At 40.9% G+C, this 15,000-nt stretch overlaps 1 protein-coding gene and 2 long non-coding RNA genes across 10 annotated transcripts in view; 2 read left to right on the forward strand and 1 right to left on the reverse strand.

The window, feature by feature from the left end:
* Window positions 1-4,062, forward strand: part of LOC135097718 (uncharacterized) — a 48,400-nt gene extending 44,338 nt beyond the window's left edge. For 4 of the 7 annotated variants that reach the window (XM_063999714.1, XM_063999721.1, XM_063999720.1 and 1 more), the window contains exons 15-18: window positions 826-1,006; window positions 1,307-1,441; window positions 2,422-2,604; window positions 3,367-4,062. The gene's annotated coding sequence lies outside the window, so the exon portion shown is untranslated. The remainder of the gene's footprint in view (window positions 1-825; window positions 1,007-1,306; window positions 1,442-2,421; window positions 2,605-3,366) is intronic. The other 3 variants (XM_063999717.1, XM_063999716.1, XM_063999718.1) reach the window with 3 other exon arrangements.
* Window positions 4,063-4,743: 681 nt separating this feature from the next.
* LOC135097721 (uncharacterized) lies at window positions 4,744-13,512 on the forward strand. Of its 2 annotated transcripts, none has more exons than XR_010266059.1 (4): window positions 4,744-4,822; window positions 5,036-5,090; window positions 12,505-12,703; window positions 12,811-13,512. It is a non-coding gene; the product is annotated as an uncharacterized LOC135097721 (long non-coding RNA). The 2 variants fall into 2 exon arrangements; XR_010266060.1 differs by having other exon boundaries at window positions 4,800-4,885.
* Window positions 13,513-13,608: 96 nt separating this feature from the next.
* The window catches only part of LOC135097720 (uncharacterized), a 6,769-nt gene continuing 5,377 nt past the window's right edge, over window positions 13,609-15,000 (reverse strand). Inside the window, exons 3-4 of the long non-coding RNA XR_010266058.1 lie at window positions 14,189-14,326; window positions 13,609-13,748 (exon numbers count right to left, since the gene is read on the reverse strand). This is a non-coding gene — a long non-coding RNA (uncharacterized LOC135097720). The remainder of the gene's footprint in view (window positions 13,749-14,188; window positions 14,327-15,000) is intronic.

The raw sequence follows: 15,000 nt of genomic DNA on the forward strand, positions 1-15,000 counted from the left end.
GCCCTCCCTCCTTCACTGCTCCTCCTTCAACCTTCCCCGAGGCTCCTTCACCACCCTCCGTGTGGTGTCCTAAGCCCTCCATCCTGTAATATTGGGGAAAATGTGGTGATGTTTGAGGGTATATTGAGGTGTTGTGAGTGTCGAGTTAATTTTGGGTGTTTTAAGTGTTTTGGGTGAGTTTGGGTGTGTTTGGGACGTATTCTGTGGTGATGTGGGTATTTTGGATGATTTAAGCATGTTTTAGGTGTGTTTGGATGAGTTTTGTGGGTGTTTTGGGGTATTGAGAGTGTTTTGAGTGTGTTTTTATGGATGTTTTGAATGTGTTTTGGATGTGTTTGGGTGAATTTTGTGGGTATTTTGGGTTGTTGAGAGTGTTTTGAGTGCGTTTTGAATGTTTTGAGTGTTTTGGATGTGTTCTGGATGAGTGTTTTGGGTATTTTGGTGTGTTTTGGATGTTTTGAGTGTGTTTTGGATGTGTTTGGGTGAGTTTTTGCGCTCTCTTCTTCCTAGGGACTCAAAAAGTGCAGGACATTTCACTGTTTATAAAGTGTTTTATAAAGTGTAACTAATGAGAGAGAGAGAGAGAGAGAGAGAGAGAGAGAGAGAGAGAGAGAGAGAGAGAGAGAGAGAGAGAGAGAGAGAGAGAGAGAGAGAGAGAGAGAGAGAGAGAACTAGCAATAACACACACACACACACACACACACACACACACCAATGCACTCATAAACATTCAAATTTCCCGCACTTTTTCAATCCCTAGGAAGGAGAGAGCGCGAGACAAGACGGGACATCCTACAAAGCCTAACATTTCTGCCAATATTACAGGATGGACAGCTTAGGATACCACACGGAGGGGGTGAAGGAGCCTTGGGGATGCCTGAAGGAGGGGCAGTGAAGGAGGGTGGCCTGGAGGTGAAGGAAATGCAGAAAATTCCTCTAATACTGAGCGCTTCTCTGGTCAGACCATCCTTCACTGAATATTTGGACCGAGGCTTCAAGATACGAGGTGACAATCCGTTTTTTTAGTGTTTCAAGGCAGTTGTAAGTGTTTGTAGGTTGTTGTAATGTTATTTTGAGATTTTTAGTTTTTGTGGAAGGAGGGAGAAAGCTTAAAATACAGTAGTAATGCCGAAAAAAGGCTTAAATTGAGAGTTTTAAAGTTAGCCTAGCGTATATTAAGCTGTTTTAAGTATTTTAAGCTACCAGAAGAGAGGAAGCTTAAATTTAATACCAGGATCAGGAAAAAGCTTATTTCTTGCGATAGAGAGAGAGAAAAGCTTAATATTACCCCCTCCACCCCTCGCAGTGAGCCACGCGACCCTCCAAAACAGCGCCATCCTGCCTACTTGTGGTGTAGCATCCCTGATCGTACCCCTCCCTCCTCCTCCTCCTCCTCCTCCTCCTCCAGCAAAGAAGAGACCTTTGACCAGCTGGTGGACAGGTTAGTGTTGTTGTTGTTGTTGTTGTTGTTGTTGTTGTTGTTGTGGGGGGGTGGTGGTGGTGGTGTTGGTGGTAGTTGTTCGTCTCTCTCTCTCTCTCTCTCTCTCTCTCTCTCTCTCTCTCTCTCTCTCTGTTCAGCCAGCCTTTGCCTTTAGCACTGCTAGTTTTTCACAGTTGTACTAATCTTTTATTTTGTTGTTTATTTTTTATTAATTCTTTTTTTTTATTCTATTATGTTTATTGATTTCTTGTTTTCTTTATTTCTTCATCTATTTCTTTGTTTCATATCCTTCTTTATTATATTATTTATTTATATAATTTTCTTTCTTTATTGATTTTCCATATTATTATTATTATTATTATTATTATTATTATTATTATTATTATTATTATTATTATTATTATTATTTTATTATTATTATTTTTTACTTATTTATTTTTTGTTGTTACTGTTCTAACTACTCTTATTATTGGTTCTTGTTCTTGTTCTTGTTCTTGTTATTATTGCTATTATTGTTCTACTCCTATTGTTCTTCTGTTAACTTCTGTTTTTTTTATCGTATTATATAGTCTGACGCCTGCCTTGTGCGCAATAAATTTATCAAACAACAACAACAATCTCTCTCTCTCCTTCTCTCTCTCTCTCTCTCTCTCTCTCTCTCTCTCTCTCTCTCTCTCTCTCTCTCTCTCTCTCTCTGCTATTATTATTATTATTATTATTATTATTATTATTATCATTATTATTATTATTATTATTATTATTATTATTATTATTAATATTTTACTATTACAACAACAACAACAACAACTACTACTACTACTACTACTACTACTACTACTACTACTACTACTACTACTACTACTACTACTACTACTATCACTACTACTACAACTACCACTACAAAACACACACGCACACAAACACCAGACCCACCACCACCACCACCACCACCATTACCACCATCACTACTACCACCACAGGGTCCGCGCCTTTAGCCGAGTACACGCGGGGGCGTTGTAATACTGGTGGGTGCTGTGTTTGGCATGGAGGAGGTGAACGGGGTGTTGGGGAAGTTATCAAGGCGGTTACTACCACGCCCTCCCCTGCTACTGCCTGCCCACGGGGAAGCCCAGGCTGCCGCGCACATACAACTACTGGCAAAGGTTAGTGGTGGTGGTGGTGGTGGTGGTGGTGCAAGATGATGATGATGATGATGATGAGAAGCAAGAGAAGGAGGAGGAAGAGAAGAATGAGGATAAGGAAGAGGAAGACGAGTGGGGGAGGAGTAGGAAGAGGAAGAGGAGGAGGTTTGCTTTAGTAGGAAGAGGAGGAGGAGGAGGAGGAAGAAGAAGAGGAAGATTAGGAGGAAGAGTAGTAGTAGTAGTAGTAGAATAATACCAAATATTAACACTCTCTCTCTCTCTCTCTCTCTCTCTCTCTCTCTCTCTCTCTCTCTCTCTCTCAGGCGGTGGTGGGGGGCGGGAGGGCGTAGTCTGGAGGAGGCTGGCGGGGGTTATGGAGGGGGTCCTGGCATCCCCCGTCTCCCCCATTCCCTCGCTACCCCCATTGGCCTCTCACCGGCACGTAAGTAGTAGTAGTAGTAGTAGTAGTAGTAGTTGTAGTAGTAGTAATTGTTGTTGTTGTTGTTGTTGTTGTTGTTGTTTTTATTATTATTATTATTATTATTATTATTATTATTATTATTATTATTATTATTATTATCGTTATTATCATTGCTATTATTATCATTCTTATAATTTTCTCGTTATTTCTACTACTACTACTACTACTACTACTACTATTACTAGTACGGCCCTCCTCCTCCTCCCTCCTATTCGTCCTCCTCCTCCTCTCCCTATCACCACCACTACCACCACCACTACCTACCACTACCACCACCACTACAACTGCTATTATCCCAACAGAAGTAGCGGCGGGGCTGGAAGTGGGCGGGAGTTTAGCAGGCTTCGCTAAGATTGGGCTGGAAGTTAACGGAGGAGGAGGCGCGGCACGTGACAATGCAATACAGGGCTTACAGAGGACAGGCGTGACTGGGCCCTGCCTCGCCGCCCTTGTCAACACCTTAGAGAGAGATACGCTCACCTTGTAGAGAGAGAGAGAGAGAGAGAGAGAGAGAGAGAGAGAGAGAGGATATATTTTAATTTTCTTTCGTTATATATTCAATTTATTTATTTATTTATTATTTTAACGGTTATTTTCTTTTCTCTATTTTTCGTTTCGTTTTTTTTTTATGGAATGTTGAATTTTACCTATATTTGTTTACATTTTTTTTTATCAATTTCTTTCGATTTTATATTCAGTTCATTTATTTATCTTTATTGTTTTAAGACCATTTGTTTATTTTATTTATTTTTTCGTTCATTTTCATAATGGGAATATTTACTTTTATATATATTTTTCAATTATTTTTCATTTCTTCGATTTAAGTGTGTCTAAGTACTTGCAAGGATCATTTATTTATTTATTTACTTTTATTTTCCGTCCGTTTTTATTTATTTATTTATTTATTTATTTATCTTTTATAATGGAAACTTATTTCATCTTTTTTCCCGTTTTCTGTTACTTGTTCATGCCAGGGGTGACAATAAACATTAAGATTATTACTGCTTTTAATCCCACCGAGAGAGAGAGAGAGAGAGAGAGAGAGAGAGAGAGAGAGAGAGAGAGAGAGAGAGAGAGAAATCCCATTAATTATTTCAACACTTTCCATTATGAGAATTTTGAATGTATTTAATGTATTTGAGTGTGTGTGTGTGGGGGGGGGTTTGGGTGCGTTTGTGTGTGTGTGTGTGTTGGGTCTTTTGAGTGTATTTGAGTGTGCGTGGGGGTGCTATAGGTGCGTTTGGGTGTGTGCAGGGTCTTTTGAGTGTATTTGAGAGTGTGTGGGGATGTTTTGAGTATGTGCTGGGTCTTTTGAGGGCATTTGAGTGTGTGGGTTTTTTTTTTTTTTTTATGCGTTTGGGTGTGTGCAGGGTCTCTCTCTCTCTCTCTCTCTCTCTCTCTCTCTCTCTCTCTCTCTCTCAGTAATTACATAGGTTTTCAAGCGTGTCTTTACTGTTCTGGTGACAGATTAATAACATTTCTATATTACTAACAAGAGAAACACGCATTTTAAAAGGCCCTAGTCGAAGTGACAGGTTTTTAATTATGTTTTTACGGTTCTACTGACAGATCACGAACATTTCTATATTATTAATAAGAGAAACGCTATTGAAAACCCTTTTAATCATCTTTGTGGCTTTGGGAAACAATCGTTAGGAGAGAGAGAGAGAGAGAGAGAGAGAGAGAGAGAGTAGAAGCATTTTAGTCAAGCCTATCCTGCACGGGTTTGCATGTTTGCTGCGGTGACACGGTGCAGCAGTGAGTGAAATTTGGAATCATAATCACTTAGGAGGTGTTCAGTGGGGAATCGGCAGTGAGGAAGTGAGGATATTTATATAATTTGAATTATTATTTTATAACATGTTAACTTTTGTGTGTGTGTTGGTGGAGCAGAGACAGGTGGCGCTTGGCAAGGTGAGTGTTTTGGCCGGCGCTGGTCAGTCTTGCCCCACGCACTCTCCCTGTACCAAGCTTCTCCCTGTACCAAGCACCGCCACGCAGCACCAGAGAGCCATGAGTACGTAAGGTGAGCCCTGCGGTGCCAGCCTACCCTTAGCCTTACTGCCTTCCCAGCATCACCTTCCTCCTACCTGTAGTGTCTTGTAGCAGTTTATTAAGGTTTTTGTTCGTTATTTAGGTATTTTTTTGGGGTTATTTATTTATCTTTAGGTTTTATTTACGTCTGAGTCTGGAAATTTAGGCGAATATTGAAGAGTCGTCAATATGTAAACAAGCTGTCAGCTGAGGTACAGGCACAGGGCGTCAGTGTTTTCAGTCATTATTTGCTTCGTCTCTCACTTATTGTAAGCCTAACATGTCACAAGCTAGAGTCACTTGTCTAGCTTCCATATCCTCTGGTCAGATATATCCGCCATTGCCTGGTTTTGGTGTTACGAAGTAATAATTAAGGCAACATGGCCGCTGGGTCCTCCACTGAGGTTATTATTCAAACTACTACTATTACTATTAGTCACCACCACCACCACTATCACCTGCCATTGCTGCTGCTGCTGCTGCTGCTGCTGCTACTACTACTACTATTGATTCACTTAAATACTACAAATTTCACACTTAACAATATATACTGAATATTTGTAAGTATATTTAAGTAGTATTAGTGTAGTTTTAAAGTGAGAGAGAGAGAGAGAGAGAGAGAGAGAGAGAGAGAGAGTCAGTCATTCATTCAGTCAGTCAGCCAGCCAGCCAGCCAGCCAGATAGCCATTTAGCCAGCCAGTCAGTCATTCAGCCAGCCAGCCAGACAGTCAGTTAATCAGTCAGTCAGCCCCCCAACCAGCCAGTCAGTCAGTCAGTTAGTGAGCCAGTCGGTCAGTCAGTCAGCCAGCCATTCAGCCAGCCAGCCAGCCAGCTAGCCAGCCAATCAGTCATTTAGTCAGCCAGTCAGTCAGTCAGCCAGCCAGTAAGCCAGTCAGTCAGTCAGTCATTCATTCAGCCAGCCAGCCATCCAGTCAGTCAGTCATTCATTCAGCCAGCCAGCCAGCCAGCCAGCCATCCAGTCAGTCAGTCAGTCAGTCAGTCAGTCAGCCAGCCAGCCAGTTAGCCAGCCAGCCATCCAGCCAGTCAGTCATTCAGTCAGTCATTCAGCCAGCCAAGCAGACAGTCAGTTAGTCAGTCAGTCTGCCAGCCAACCAGCCAGTCAGTCAGTCAGTCAGTCAGTCAGTCAGTTAGTCAGTCAGCCAGTAAGCCAGTCAGTCAGTCTGCCAGCCAACCAGCCAATCAGTCAGTCAGCCAGTAAGCCAGTCAGTCAGTCAGTCAGCCAGCTAGTCAGTCAGTCAGTCACTCTGCCAGTCAGTCAGTCAGTCAGCCAGCCAGCCAGCCAATCAGACAGTCAGCCAGCCTGTCATTCAGTCAGTCAGCCAATCAGCCAGTCAGTCAGCCAATCAGTCAGTCAGTTAACCAGTCAGTCAGTCAGTCAGTCCACTCAGCCAATCAGTCAGTCAGTCAGCCAGTCAGTCGTCCAATTAATCAGTCAGTCAGCCAGTCAGTCAGTCAGTTACCCATCCAGCCAGTCAGTCAGTCAGTCAGTCAGTCAGTCAGTCATTCCGCCAGTCAGTCAGCCAGTCAGTCAGTCAGTCAGTCAGTCAGTCATTCCGCCATTCAGTCAGCCAGTCAGTCAGCCAGTCAGTTAGTCAGTCAGTCACCGATCCAGCCAGTCAGTCAGTCAGTCACCCATCCAGCCAGTCAGTCAGTCAGTCAGTCATTCCGCCATTCAGTCAGCCAGTCAGTCAGCCAGTCAGTTAGTCAGTCAGTCACATTGACAAGCATTTCTTCACACAAGTTGGCCGGTTGCCTCACTCTTTTTCTCGACCTAAACCTCCTAAACCTTGGTTCAACACAGCTTGTTCTCATGCTATACATGATAGAGAGGTGGCCCACAAAAGGTACTTAAGCCTTCCATCACCAGAATCTCATGCACTTTATATTTCTGCCCAGAACCATGCCAAGTTTGTTCACCAACTAGCCAAAAACTCCTTCATTAACAGAAAATGTCAAAACCTTTCAAGATCTAACTCCCCTGGTGACTTCTGGCATCTAGCCAAAAATATCTCCAATAACTTTGCTTCTTTCCCTCCTCTATTTCAACCAGATGGCACCACTGCTATCACATCTATTTCTAAAGCTGAACTCTTCGCTCAAACCTTTGCTAAAAACCCTACCTTGGACGATTCTGGGCTTGTTCCTCCCTCTCCTCCACCCTCTGACTACTTCATGCCACCTATTAAAATTCTTCGCAATGATGTTTTTTATGCCCTCACTGGCCTAAACCCTCAGAAGGCTTATGGACCTGATGGGGTCCCTCCTATTGTTCTCCGAAACTGTGCCTCCGTGCTTGCACCTTGCCTAGTCAAACTCTTTCAGCTCTGTCTGTCAACATCTACCTTTCCTTCTTGCTGGAAATTTTTTATATTTTTTATATATTTTTTTTTATTTTATTTTATTTATCTATTTACCTACTTATTTATTTATTTATTTATTTATTCATTTTATTTCATTTTATTTTTATTTATTTATTTATTTATTTATTTATTTATTTATTTTTATTTATTTATTTTTTTGCTGTTGGCCAGTCCCTCCTACATAAAAAAAACACTTCATACCTTTTGTTTTATTTTTAGATTACTTTTTAATTCCTTATTTAAACTGATTTACATAAAAATATGAAGAATAAACAAAAATCAATAAACCTCCCAAAATAATAAAAAAAAAAGTTGGGTTTTTTAAATGGGTGTTTTTCCAGCCCTGAGTGATTGTGGTGAATGGTGGTGTGTTTGTGATGAGTGGTGGTGTGTTTGTGGTGAATGGTGGTGTGTTTGTGGTGAGTGATGGGGATTTTGTGATGACAGACTAGTGGTGGTGTTAGCACAGGATGAATATTGACACTAACCTCTCAACTTTCATTGTTGTTATAGTAATACACTCACCACCCGTTGCTGTGGTGTAGTGGTGGTGACGGATTGTGTGATGGCGTCCCCTTGCTTCTCTGGACTTGTGTGAGGTGCACCGCCCTTTACCTCCTCCCTTTTATTTTCACTATTGTTACATGATGTGAGGTGCCTGGTACACCCCTCCCCCATTCCTCTTTTTTTTTTCCTCCACCTATCTCCTCCCTCTCCTTCTCTTAGTCTCCATTATGCAAGGAGTAACAGTATCTTCTCTTCCTCTTCCTCTCTTCCTCCCTCTCTCTTCTGTTTCCACTAACTCCCTCAATTTACAGTTGTTTTCTAAGGTTTAAATATGGGTGAGGGGTGAGGGGTGGTGTGTGTGGCTGTGAAATGATGCAGCAGCAGAAAGTCATGACAACCCAGCTGATCATCTCTGTAGCCTTGGAAAACAGTGGTGAGAGAGTGAAGGGTTTCCAAACACGGGTCAAAGATGAACGGCGAATCCTTACCTTACTTGTCATAGATACAGAAAATTTCCTTCACCTCCTCCAGCAACTCCTCATCACCTTCAATAAGGAACTTGGCGGCCAAAGAACTCCTCAAACTAGAGTCCACCAGAGCCTGCACAAGGAGGAGGAGGAGGAGGAGGAGGAGGAGGAGTGAATGAAAATGAAATGAATGAATGAATGAAAGTATGTATACATGTCTATCTCTCTATCTCCTTATCTCACCCTGCCACCTGTCATTCTCAGGATGGTAGAGATGGTGTACACATTGATGGTGCCCTTCTCTGTGTCCAAGGCATGCACAGACCTGTGTGGGCATGGGAGAGCTGGGGAAGGCTGTGTGTGTGTGTGTGTGTGTGTGTGTGTGTGTGTGTGTTTCCATGTAACAGTAATGTTTTTTTGTCATCTTACTGTCATCCTAAATTCCTAATATTACTTTTTAAAGGTCTCAGCTTTCTTGTAATCTTCAAAACAATGTATTTCTTCTATTTGTGTGTGTGTGTGTGTGTGTATATATATATATATATATATATATATATATATATATATATATATATATATATATATATATATATATATATATATATATATATATATATATATATATATATATATATATATGAGACACTTCAAAAATAGTTCATATTCCATCAACAATTTCTCAACTCTGCCTTGACCGATTGTTTAAAACATAATAGCATCACACTTATCAATCCTTCCTCTTCAATCTCCCACAAACTGGAACTCTAGTTGATGTGGTGTGTCTGTGGTGAAGTGAAGTAACTTTCAATGTTTTCTCAGCCTCAGCCTGTGTTCATTCAGATGGTTGCATGCCATGTGGTGGCCTGGCTGGGGCCCCAGCTTGCAGGGGGGAGGGGTGCCCATGCCTACTTTATCTGCTTCCCTCACCAGTATCTCTCGGTCACTCACTCGCGTGAATGTCTAAATCTATAATTTTGTAAAAACACTAAAGAAAATAGTATTGTTGTCCATCACTGTCTTATAACACACAAGAAAAAATGTAATTGTGACAGGTGGGAAGATGTATATGAGTGAAACACAGTCTATTACTGTTTTATTTTCTCTGGTAAAACCACTTTCTACACTTGGGGAAGTAACTTGTAACTCTCTGCCAGTAGTATTTTCACTAAGAGGTTGTTTTGGAGCAAATTTTCCCTGATGTGGATGTCTGAGGAATCAGAGGAAGAGGGGTGATTATTTTCCCCTGTAGCCATCACAGTGGTTCACAGCACACTGAGGCTCAGAGGGAGACACTGTGGTGAGGAAAGGATGTTCACAGGCTCAAAAAGTTGTGCAAAAATTTGAAATTAAGCCCACAAAATGCAGGGCAATCATAGATGCCACCTGTCCTTTGGGGTTAATTTGTAGTTTTCATTTCTTTCTTTTTTTTTTTTTTTTCCTTGTAATTTTGGACTTCATTTTATTTGTGTTACTTTTTTCCTTTTATTTGAACATTACCAGTATTTCTATGGCATCTTATGACCTTACTTCTAGGGCCAAGCAGGAAATTTTTCATGACTCTCTCTCTCTCTCTCTCTCTCTCTCTCTCTCTCTCTCTCTCTCTCTCTCTCTCTCTCTCTCTCTCTGATCTTGTATGTGTTTTTGACAGTGTTTTAAGTGATTGTGAGGATACAATGGTGTTTTGAGTGTGTTTGGATGTGTTTCAGTGTGTATTTGGGTGTTTTATTAATGGGTAACTGTGTTTGGGGGTGTTTTGAAAAGAGCAGAGAGTGTTCAATGTGTTTTGGGGTGTGTGGATGTGCTTGAGGTCATTCTGTGACCTGTGTGTCATTCTGTCATTCTGTTTTTAGGTGTGTTTTGGGATATTTATTGGTGTTTTAGTGTTTGCAAGGGTCTTTCTGTTTCATTTGGGGTTTGGGGTTCATTTTGGTATTTTTAGGTTGTTAAACATACAGGAAAATTTAATGGAATTTATAAATATGTATTTTTAAGTGTTTAGTTTGTTTTCTTGTGTTTTTTAATTGCTTAGGTTTTAAGTTAGCAAGGCAGTGTGTTGGTTGCAGCACAGTATGACAACAGACTTCACCTCCTTGCCAGCCATGCAATAAATTCCCTCTGTATTTATTGATTAATTTATTTATTGGTTTTGTGTGTGTGTGTGTGTGTGTGTGTGTGTGTGTGTTAAGGGAGTTTTGCTGTGATTTAGGAACATATAGGAGTCAAAGGGTCCCTTAACTTACACTCTTCTATCATACTTAATTTCAACTATCCTGCTTAATTTCAACTGGCAAACCATTAAAAACATCCTTTAAAAGCCACCAAACCACTTGTTAAGCCTCTTAAATCCTTAAAACGAGCCTTAAATCCATTATTTAGCCTCATAAACATTAAGTAACACCCTTTAACCTCATTGTCTCCAGCACAGGTCAAAAACACACCTTCTTACCTGATCTTTCCCCAAATAAAACAAAATTCTAAATGGAAGCAAGTTTTAGGAAATTATTCTGTCAATCAAAAAAGATCTGAAAAAAAAAAATGGGTGTAATGTATGATATTTTATACTTTTCTTCCAATTGGTTGCAACACAGTATGACAACAGACTTCACCTCCTTGTCAGCCGTGCAATAAATTCCCTCTGTATTTATTAATTAATTTATTTATTTGTTTTGTGTGTGTGTGTGTGTGTGTGTATTTTGGTATAAATCGTTAGTGCAGTTATTATTCTCTCTCTTGCAGTATTTCATGTAAAGAAGTAAGTGAGAGATACCAGGGTGTGTGTGTCTCAGTCAGGCAGTGTTATCAGTGTGTGTTTGTGTTCTACTTTCTGTCTTGCATCAGCTCATAATAAAACTATAAAGACACAATGTGGGTGCTAAGCAAGCCCAGGAGCTCAGTTCAGCCTGGTGTTGATGTGCTAGGTGGAATTAAAAACTATTCCAAAAATTACATTAATTTCAACTGATATGAAAGTGGTTATGTGCAAGATTTCTGAGAAAGGAGGCATAACATTTGGTGGTAAGGTTCTCTCTCTCTCTCTCTCTCTCTCTCTCTCTCTCTCTCTCTCTCTCTCTCTCTCTCTCTCTCTCTCTCTCTCTCTCTCTCCACCATAAATGTAAATGTAGATTAGTCCCATGAAAACCATCACTTACACATACTCGTATACATCAGTAAGTAAATGTGGCAATTGTTCTAAAAGAAAGAAAGAAAAAGAAAAAAAGTCAAAAAGCACCTCTTGAACCTATATCTTGCCTGTGCCTCTTAATTGTGGATCTAAGTAATACTGTTAAAATGATAAATTGATTAACTAATACTACATAGTTTGGGAGTTCAGTTAGGTACAGTAGCCACTAATACAGATATACTGAAATGTAGAATCTTTTATATGTTTTATTTTACTCAAATTTAGTTTGTTCAGACAAACTAAATTTCTGTTATGACTTTCTCCTCTTTTGAGGAGAAAGTCATAACAGAAAGCATGATGGATGTAACAAGGGTGATACAAACAAAATCCTGAAGGTTAAATAGAATAGGACTTGTCATTGCCTCAAGCTTCATAAAATTCAATTTAAAAAGAAATGGAATTTGGCTGTTAGATAGAGTGGTAAATGACTGGAATAATTCCAGACTGGTTGCAAGTGGCGAGTCAGTAGAGTACTTAAAAGATTAGACACATTTATGGACAGGGCTGATAGGTGGATGTAGGTAGGTATGCCACATGCAGGCCTTGTGTTTCCTTACAGTTTCCCACATGATCTAGAATTCTTTACGTGTTACTGCCTAAGGAAACACGAGGCCTGCATGTGGCATACCTACCTACATCCACCTATCAGCCCTGTCCATAAATGTGTCTAATCTTTTAAGTACTCTACTGACTCACCACTTGCAACCAATCTGGAATTATTCCAGTCATTTACCACTTTATCTAACAGCCAAATTCTATTTCTTTTTAAATGGTAGGTTTGTGTCAGATCCCAGTGAGAATATTTGAAATGCTTAGTGTCACTTGGTTAACAAGAAGACTTGAATTGCCGTCGTGTCTTTGCCTTGCAGTGAGGTGGCCAGAGTTGTGAAGCGAGTGTGGCAGCGAGCCCTGTGCTGCCGACAGTGACGTGTGGGGAGGCCGCGGCGAAGTGTGCGTGTAAGATTCCAGCGGAGGCGGCAGTCTGTGTGGCGGGGCCTCGGGGGAGAAAGTCTTGGCCTGGCCACCCTGCCTGTGACCTGTGGCCTCTTGTTGCTTCACCATGTTAAGGTGTTGTTGTTGTTGTTGTTGTTGTTGACACATCTCTGTACAAGCCCACAATATTATTTGACATCAGATAGTTTGCAACATTTATTCATTGATTTATTTTTTGACAGAGGGTGGTGCTGTGAAGCTGGTGGCACAGGAGCTGACCAGTGCTGCAGGAAGACAGCACACAGCTTCAGTATCTTCGATGATAGTGTTTAAATATACTATGTTGGTTTGTTTATTAGCAGTCAGATTAATTTGTTTGGCTTAGTCTTCATTTGTTCTTTATTTAGTGTTGGCATATATATAATTGTTTAGTCTTTTATTTAGGAGATCAATTTTTCCCTGTGTGTTTATTGTGTTGGCAAATGTCTTCCCCTTTACAAGCTTACTCCTTGTTGTAGGCCAGTTCAAAGTGGAGCATTTTGACTCCTAATACTTGACTCACCATACTCATCATCAACCTGTGTCCTGTACTTTGTGTGTAAGCTTCCATATCTTTGAGTCGTGCATCTAATACACTTTTCACTATTCACCTGCACACGTTGAGCCTCGCTACATTCACGCAGGACGGAACAAAACGAAGCCTGTCCATTTTGTGTGTCCATTCTTTATTGTAGGACTACTTACAAGATGCAGCATTTGTATATGTAATGCTGTGTGTGTGTGTGTGTGTAAGGGGGACACCTATTGGTAAGGGGCTGTGGGGAGTCACTGTGGGTTTGTAAACATACTGTGGGGGACATACTGTGGGGCTGTGGGCTGAGAGAGAGAGAGAGAGAGAGAGAGAGAGAGAGAGAGAGAGAGAGAGAGAGAGAGAGAGAGAGAGAGAGAGAGCTAGCTTGCATGAATGAGTGTGAAGTGAAGCAGGTGTTGTTGAAGCAGGGGAGAGGTGTTACTCAGTGTTATTCATCACAGGAGAGGTGTTGTTGATGCAGGGGAGAGGTGTTACTCAGTGTTGTTCACCTTCATGTCCTGGACACATGCACGGACTTGTGCCTCTGCAACCTGGCTGGCAGGAGGTGGCGGGGGGTGGCTGGCTGGCTACCCTCTGCATCACCACTTGCTGGGGGAAAGAAGAGCACCATTGTCATCATCATTGTTTTCCTTCACAGTGTGCAAGGAATGGTGGCAGAGGTTGTTGTTGTTGTTGTTGTTGTTGTTGTTTTTGTTGTTGTCTGTTTCTTATTAAATGATGTGTGTGTGTGTGTTAAATAAAATTAGTCCACAGTTACAGGTGTTTGTTTCCCCTTCAACTTCATAAAGGGCTGGATAGAAGTAGTAGTAGTAGTGGTTGTAGTACAATTACCAGTATATTTCAACAAACACTGGTGGTACTACTACTACTACTACTACTACTACTACTAATAATAATAATAATAATAATAAAAATAAAAATATATAATCCAGGACCTCTACTATCATTTTTACTACTCTATTAATGCCACTACCATTACCACTACCACTACTATCTCTTCTACTATCACCACCACCACCACAACTTGCTTTGTGCCCTGTGCCCTGGCCAGCTGCTAGAGGAGGTGGTGGATGCCCTCTCCTGGTGGTGGTGGTGGTGGTGTGTGGCTGTGGGGGTGGCCCTCACAGACAACGCGGGGTCACCACACAGCCCACCAGTTGTGTCTTCTGCAACAGAGATGACAGGTCAGGTTTGGTTGAGTGAGGTGAGGCCAACACTACACACACACACACACACACTACACACACTTAAAAACACCAGAGAGAGAGAGAGAGAGAGAAGAAGCCAAGACCTGGAGACGAGAGGGACAAGCACAGCACATACAACACACCAAGGACTCAGACAACACAGCCAATGAGATGAGGCTGTTCATGCCACACCAACAAATGCACCTTCCCATACACATGTGGTCACCTGTGTACACACACACACACACACACACACACACACACACACACACACACATATATATATATATATATATATATATATATATATATATATATATATATATATATATATATATATATATATATATATATATATATATATATATATATATATATATAGTTTGGTTAGGTTTGTTTGTTTTTGTTTTTAATGTACAAGAGACACCAACCAAGGGCAACAAAAGTCTAATAAAAAAGTCCATTATTTTAGGGGGGTTAGGTTAATTTAGTTTAGTTAGGTTAGGCTGGGTTGTGGTGGTGGTGACAGCCAGCCAGCCAAACAGTCAGTCAGTCAGTCAGTCAGTCAGCCAGCCAGGCAAACAGTCAGTCAGTCAGTCAGTCAGTCAGGCAAACAGTCAGTCAGTCAGTCAGTCAGTCAGTCAGTCAGTCAG

Source organism: Scylla paramamosain, unplaced genomic scaffold, assembly GCF_035594125.1.
Source record: "Scylla paramamosain isolate STU-SP2022 unplaced genomic scaffold, ASM3559412v1 Contig30, whole genome shotgun sequence".
NCBI lineage: Eukaryota > Metazoa > Arthropoda > Malacostraca > Decapoda > Portunidae > Scylla > Scylla paramamosain.